The sequence below is a fragment of the Cibotium barometz genome, chromosome 30 (assembly GCF_041138505.1).
Source record: "Cibotium barometz isolate CiBa-2024 chromosome 30, ASM4113850v1, whole genome shotgun sequence".
NCBI classification, from domain to species: Eukaryota; Viridiplantae; Streptophyta; class Polypodiopsida; order Cyatheales; family Cibotiaceae; genus Cibotium; species Cibotium barometz.
The window spans coordinates 7,469,054-7,477,220 of NC_141075.1; positions in this window are offsets into that span (position 1 = coordinate 7,469,054).

Here is an 8,167-nt window from a genome sequence, read left to right on the forward strand (position 1 = left end):
AGGTGATCGTGGCGAACTGGGGGTCAAGGGCATTGGGCACGTTGGAGTGCAGAGGCTCGGTCCGAGGTAACTCCTCTCGGGTGAGGTAGGTCCAGAGGAGCTCATGGAGGGTCCACAAGATCCACTATGTCGACATAGTAGAGAGGATATCGACATAGTGGACCCCACAGGTGGTCCACCACAGGATACCTTAGCTCTACCTTGTCCCCAAGGAGTCGCTTTGGAAACGGTCTTAGGCACTTTGACGTACCCGATGTACCAAGCCCATGGGATTGTAGACATCTATGTCATGGTTATTGGTGTGTGAACACTCTAGGAACTGCCGGGGCACTTTTTACCCTCCCTAAGAGAGGTTTTTTCACCTGAGCACTTATGCATGTGAACCGGCTATTATTTCACTTATAGGGTTCACATATTAGGTGTACTTTTGCACATTATCTATTACATTGACTCTTGCTCTACTCTCATGACTGTGGTTACTTTGTGTGTGTGGGGTTTCTTGTACTTGGCCGCACCATTTGGTATCCAAGCATTGGCTTCTCTACTTATGGGGATCTCTTCTTCTGCAGCAAGCTTAAGTGGAGCAGCTCGTTTTTTTCATCAGGTACCAAAAAAGAAACTTCATGGCTTCTCTTATCCTGCATGTGGGCCATCTTGGTCTCTTGGGAGGCCTGGATTGTTGTGCATAAGGGCTTATAGGGCCCCTTTGCAAGGAGCCCTAGCCCCTTTGTGAGGCATACGGGCTGTTGAAAAAGAGCTGCCCATCATCCTCCTCTTTGCCACCCTCTCCTCTGCCCACTCTAAGAAGGTGTATACACACAACAGCTCACCAACAGTCCAATCAGACATCCCCCAAATCAATTTTTTGATTTGGATATCTCTTCCCAGTTCCAACTCCACCCATACAGTGGCCGTAAGCCCAAATCAGCCGCCCAGCTCAGTCGGCGGTGCCGCATGTGCAGATCCAAATTTTGGATCTAAGCATTTTCAAACTGTTTACATCATTAGATTCCTCATCACTCCTGAGACTCCCGAGCCGAAGAATGTCAAAATCGGAGTTCGTTTGGGCCTCCAAAAGACCTCTGCTGATTTTCACCCTGTCCCAAAACAGAGCTGAAGCAAGCATAGGGGTGCATGCGCCGTGCGGGAGTCATCTAGTTACTCATTGGTGGTACGGGCATTGAAATACGTCAACCGAGCTTGCATAAATTTCCAGAAAAGTAACAAAAAGGAATCAACTAGCTATGCTCAAGATGAATGGGCATTCCAGATGGCAGATACAATGCGGCTATGGTTCCTCGCATGATGTATGCATGGCAGCTACAGATGCTAGATGCTATGGTACTTTGATAGTGGTGCTAGCAAGCACATCACATCACATCGTCATCTCTTCTCTTGCTTGGAAGATGCTCCCCAGGGGGGCACAATTACATGTGCAAACAACTCCAATTATGTTGTTAAAGGAGTTGGAAAGATTGTGCTCACTGCTTTGCAAATGGTGGGATGATCAATATTGTATGTACCATCAAGAACAATCTCGTGTCAATTTTGGCCATTGCTAGGTCTGGCCTAGTGGACCGTTTTATGGATGACATATGCACTCTACATGGTTGCGGTGATGGGGATATTATTATTGCATCCGGTACTTTATGTTATGGACTTTACAGACTTGATGCATATGAGAGAGTTGCATATGATGCACATGCAATGTCTAGTACATCTAGTGTGACAGATGCAGAACTATGGCATGCTTGGTTTGGTCACCTCACCTTTGCTAGTATGCTACGCCTGTAGAGGCATGATATGGTCTCCGCATTGTTGCCACTTGCAGGCACCGTTTCCCAAGGACGGTTCATCCGAAATTGTAGCTCATACATAGTGATGTATGTGGTCCCATGAGGACACCATCCATTGGAGGTTATCTCTAGTTAGGTACGTTCATTGATGCCTTGCTTGATTACAAAAAACAGCTACATGTAGGCTCACAGGATCTCTTTGATACTCTTCTTCCTTTGTATGGTACACACTCACTAGGTGTTGGGCATATTTATACACGCAGCCTATGGCCGGAAATCAACCTATACATGCTGAAAATCAGCCCATAACAGCTGAATATCAGCAGCCAGAGTCCAGACATACTTGATGTCGAGCCCATTGCAATGGCAGAGGAAAGGACAACCATGCATGACGCTAAAGCAGTACCTCGTTGGCTGTTGCAAACCTTCTAGGATAGCCATGTTGAGGATCCTTTGCTGCCAGGGAGATCGTGTGCAAGTCCTTGCCATGCATCTGGGCACTTTGTTGATCATGCTCTCATGAGCACCTTGTGCAATGAACAGGAGCGTGTTTCCTTTGAGGAAGCATAGGAATATGATCATTGGATGCATGTGATGTAGGATGACTATGACTCCATACTCAAGAATGATACATGGTATTTGGCAGATTTGCCTCATGGCAAAAAGGCCATTGCAACAAAGTGGGTGTACAACAAGGCAAGGCTTGTTGCCAAAGGTTATGCCCAACAGAAGGGCATCAATTATGATAAGAGCTTTGCACCTGTAACTTCTAGAGGGCTCGGGGGTTTCGCAAAACACTTGACCATTAATGCAATTAAACACTGAAATCGCCCATAGCAACATATCCCACTTAATCCACAGAACTGTACAAGAGAGACGTGCACAACTAACACCACATAGAGGTTGGAATGGGCACCATAGAATTCAGCCGGTATACAAGCCGTAGAAATGTTGAACCAACAAAAGAATCCATACACCTATGTGTGGGTACTGATTTTTCCCCCGAAACCACGGGTCTTCATGCAATAGAGTTGGTACAACTCTCCATGCAGCCGGTAGAGCCCTCCATTTAGCTGGTACAACAAGTACATGGGTTGGTACAACAGGTACAATGGCTAGTACAATAGCAAGTACAACAAGTACAAGGGTTGGTGCAACTGGTACAATGGCTGGTACATGAAGTATGAGGGCTAGAACAATAAGTACAAGGACTGGAACAAGTAGTACAGTGGCTGGTACAGCAGGTACAAACCTTAAACCAGCCAGTACAATCTTCATTCAGTCGGTGTTGTACATAAATCAGCTGGTAGAGGGACGATGCAACCATCAAGAGGCTAAAGAAACGAAGAGACCTTCTATTGAGGGGAGTGAAGGAGTGTAGGAACTTTCCACAAGTAGTAGTTGACGAGAATGCAGACAACCAACATGGTAGAGGCTAGTGTGCAGCAAGAGAGCCTCTCTAAGGGGCTCCAATTTATAGATTTGGGGCTCTCATGAGTGAAAATGGAAAGATAAGGGATGACAAGTGGAGAGTCACACAATAGCTGAAGTGACAAGTGTGAGGCCACTTGTCTCACTTTAATCCACTTTCTAACAAGTGTCAGGCCACTTGTCTCACTTTGATCCACTTTCTTGCCACGTGTCCCAATCTAAGAGAGGGGTCCTTCCATAAAGTTTATCTCTAGAAATATCCCAAATGTTAGCCCATTTGTCATAGTTACTTTGGAAACTCTTGGTATTTGCTCAATTCCAGATGTAACGACACGAACAAAATTTTCATCGGAGTCGGGCTAAAAATAGCAAATCTCCTAAATTTTAGGAGTGTAATCCTTTTTATTCCAAGATAATCTCCATTCCCAAAGCTTGTACTTTCCAAATATTTAGATGTCCTGGAGTCCACTAGACCTCTTTCATACTAGGAAGTGTCCATGCTGGTGACTACACCCACGTCTTGTATGACCTTCATTCGATCGATCATTGCATTGATAGCACATCATGGATGGCATGTACATCACTTGGACACCAAAATTGTCTTCTTGAATGGTGACTTCATTAGGAGGTATAAAGGGTGTTATAAGCATGCATAGTTGCAAAGAAATGCATTTCATTCATTTTTTATGAAACGAAATATTTCTTTCGAATGAAATGTGTTTCTTCCTTCCCACTTGTTATCAATACAATTTGGGCGTTTTTTATCCAAGAGGCTATTGATGAGGACATCGAGGATTGAGTGCCCATACTCCAAATTGAGAACTCCAGTCTTTGGGGCTATTAGGCTCCTCTAGTTTGTCATTCTTCTATCAGCATGCTTTACTTTGTGTATTTCAGACTTCTGTTTTCTTTTTTTGTATCAACTCAGGATTCAGACTCTTTGTGATCACTTTGAGTGCTCAGTGGACTATTTCACTCTTGTTTGCTTTATATATTGTTTCTTGAGTTTAGAGCAGTTGCCATTATTGATGATGGAATTTGGATCTTGATTCTTAATGTTGCTAGTTTATTTTTGTCAATTGGTCGGTTGGGTGTCCACTGTAATTGGGTCACCATGAATCTTTAGCGTTAACTTGTAAACATGTTTTAATGTGTAAATGATGCATGTTTAATTATGTTTTGCAGACAAGGCAACATATTTTTTACATATTATAAACTTATATCTAAATTTTGGGATCTGTACTCTCCCCTCTTGTATGAAGCGTTTTTGAAACGTTTGGGATTTGAAAGAAACATTTTTGAAACGTGTTTCAAAAAACCGCTGGCAACTATGTAAGCAGGGGATGAAAATCCTTAATGGCTTTGTTGCAATAAAGTGTGTAGTGTGGGGAGGGAATGAATGTGGCTAGAGATATTGGATGCTTTACTTTCGGGGCAAAGTGCATGTGACCGGCCTGATTGGACTATTACAGTATTTCACCAAAAACATTCAGATATGATGAAAAATATTATAAAGAAGGAGCTCTTTGGTAAGGTGATTGGATATGTGAGTGTCATTGAGTTCCAAAAAAGAAGATTGCCTTATTCATACATGTTATTGATCTCGGATAGTGTCCATAAACCTAAGATTGTCCAAGACTATGACAGATTAGTATGTGCCGAATGGCCTGATAAGCAAATGTTTCTTGCTGTGCATGATGTTGTGTTGCATTGCAATATCCATGGGCTCTGTGGGCCATTCAATCTAAATGGAGTTTGTATGGATGAAGGGAAATGCACAAGGGACTATCCACGTGCTTTTACTCAAGAGACTACTGTGGATAAGAGTGGTTACTCTGTATATGCATCAGAATGATGTAAGATATGTGGCAATGAAAACGTGTAATGTTGATAATAGATGGGTTGTGCCATATAACCCTCATCTTTCAGTCACATATAATGCTCATATAAATGTGAAAATATACTTGACAATATCAATAGTGAAATATCTTTACAAATATATATACAAGGGGTATGACAGAGCGGCTATAAGATTTAGCATTGTTCAAGGTAGTGATGTTGATGTTGCCTTGCATAGGCGATGAAATTGAGAGGTATTTGGATGCATGTTGGATCTCTGCATCAGAGGCATGTTGGAGACTCTTTGAGTATGATTTGCACAATGAGAAGCTTGATGTGCAACGGTTGCAAGTACACTTAGATAGGGGTCACAATGTTATCTTCAGAGATGAGGATAAGAATGTAGATGTTTTTTAGAGAAAAAATGTAGGCAAGCCTACTTTGACTGAATGGTTTACCTTTAATCAACATCTTGAAGCAAATGATACATTGCATATTGATTTCTCTCAACAATGGGTTTGAAACTCTGGGTTGAAGTAATGAACCAAAGAAAGTCTAAAGGACGCATGTACTTTGTAGCTTCTTTAGTAGGTGAGGCATACTATGTTTGCCTACTTCTTAGAATATGCAAAGGATGTAAGTGATTTGAAGATTTACGTTTACTCAATGGTTACGTCTATCCTTTCTTCAAGGCAGCTTGCATTGGCAGAGAGATACTAGAAGATCATTCTGAATGGGTTGCATATACGGAGGAAGCATCATCCATGTAAAATGTCTTGCAGGTGAGATGTCTTTTTGGTACTATATTGCTGTTTTGTGAGACTTCCTCTCCAGGAATATTGTGGAAGAGATTTCGAGAAGTAATGATAGAAGATTTTCTATTACAATTATTGAGAAGCAGGGGTCAATTTGTTGTTATTGAACAATCGGTTGAAACTCATGCGCTGTTGAATTTAGAAGAAATTCTTCGTGATTAGAGAGCATATTTTGAAGGAATGCCTGAACTGAATAGAAATGATCTGAAAATCTTAGGTGAAAACAGATTGCTTTTGGTAGAGAGCTTTTGATATTAGTCAACAGTCTAACCTGTCAAGTGCTATAGAGTTAACATTAATAAATAGCGTATTGCTTCCGAAGCTATAATGCATGCAATTGCCATAGATGCATGTGACAGATTTTTTTCTAGATGGTCCGGGAGGATTGCGCAAGACATATTTGTATAATTGCTTGCTTGTGCGATTACGTGGACAAGGGTATGTTGGTGTGGCCAGTGCATTGTCAGGTATTGCTTCTCTACTCTTGGCGAATAGACGTATTACACATTGTAGATTCAAGATACCCCTGGAGCTAACAATTTCTCAACTTGCAGAGGTTTTGAGAGTTTGTAAGCTCATTATTTGGAATGAGGCTACAATGATCCATCATTATACTTTTGTAGCATTGGATAGGAGTTTATAAGATCATTTGGTGGAAAGGTTGTATTACTGGGAGGGGATTTTAGATAAATTTTGCTTGTTATTATGAAGAAGAGACATGAGGATATTGTTAATGCAGCATTGTGTCATTTCTTTCTATGGAACTCTATCAAAGTTCTAAAGTTGATTGAAAATATGCGTATTCGATCACGCAATACTAATGGATGCAATGAGTTTAAGCAGTGGGTCATGAATATTCAGAACGGAGTGGATTGTAGTGATGGGAATCCGATGGTGGCTTTACCAAGTAATATGATCTTGCAAAGATCAATTCTGAAAGACTTAGTATATTAGGTATACTCCGAATTGACTATCACTACGACATATATACTTTATAGTGAGCGTGCTATTCTTACTCCGATAAACAGTCAAGTGGATATTGTAAATAAGGCAGCTTAGGATGCAATGCCTGGTGAGCCTATGTAATATTTCAGTGTAGATTTAATTCTTGAAAATGATAAAAATTCATTCTTGTATTACATGGAATTTTTGAATGCAAACGACCTTTGGGGTGGATATCCACCTAACTTCTTAGTTTTAAAGTTAAAAGCTGCTGTTATTTTGCTTCGTAACTTTGGATCCAAGACGTGGGCTCTGTAATAGTATACGGATGATATGTAAGCCTTTCACTTTAAAGTCTTGAAGATTGAATTCATCATTGATATTGAAGTTGTGAAAGAGCATTTCTTTCAGGGATTACCTTTATATACACGGAGACCTAACTACCATTTACTATGAGACTGAGATAGTTTCCTTTGCGGTTGGTATTTAGCATACTAATAAACAAATCACAAGGCAAAATCCTAAATATCTTGGGGTTGTATTTAGTGACTCCAGTGTTTACTCATGGGCAATTGTACATTGCATTGTCACAAGTACAGTCTCCTCATGATGTGAAGGTGTTGCTTGAGAATAATGCTGATATAGAGTCTTCATTTGATGATCTTCAAAGTTATATGTCTACGACAAGCAACATTGTTTATAAGAAGATCTTGAAGACTTTAGAGCGACAAGTCGGGTTTCTTATTTAAATTGTGCGTTTTGATTAATTTTATTATGAGTGTTTTTTTATACGTATTTGTTCAGGGTAAAGATACTTATTTTTGTTGTTTATGTTTTGACAGAGATGTTTGAGATTATCTTTACGTTGGATTTGTCTTTATCGAGGATGGTAGCTTAGTTATTCTCTATTGCGTAACTTTTCTTGACTACAAAATACGAAACATGACATTCTATACTATATGATGTCTATCTCTTCAGAGCCATCTTTATAGTCAGGTTGTAATACTGCAGGTCACGTAAGAGAGATTATGATTGATGTCTATAGGAATGAGTAAGTATAAGTGTAATTATTAGGTCAGAGAGACATTGTATAAATATTTGTTGAACCTATGTATAAATAATTGTGCATTTTGTGGAGTGTGGTTCTTTGAACTACCTTGAATTGACAGAGATGAAGAGAGAGAATGAAGAGTGAGAGTGGAGACATGATGATTCTTTCGACTTAATCTACTATATATAGCTGAATTGAATGGTTTACCACTTATGAGGAATTCTACTAAATATGCTAGCCTAATGAACTGCTTGTGCTTGTAGAGATCCAGGATTATGAGCAGGGAAGTTTTT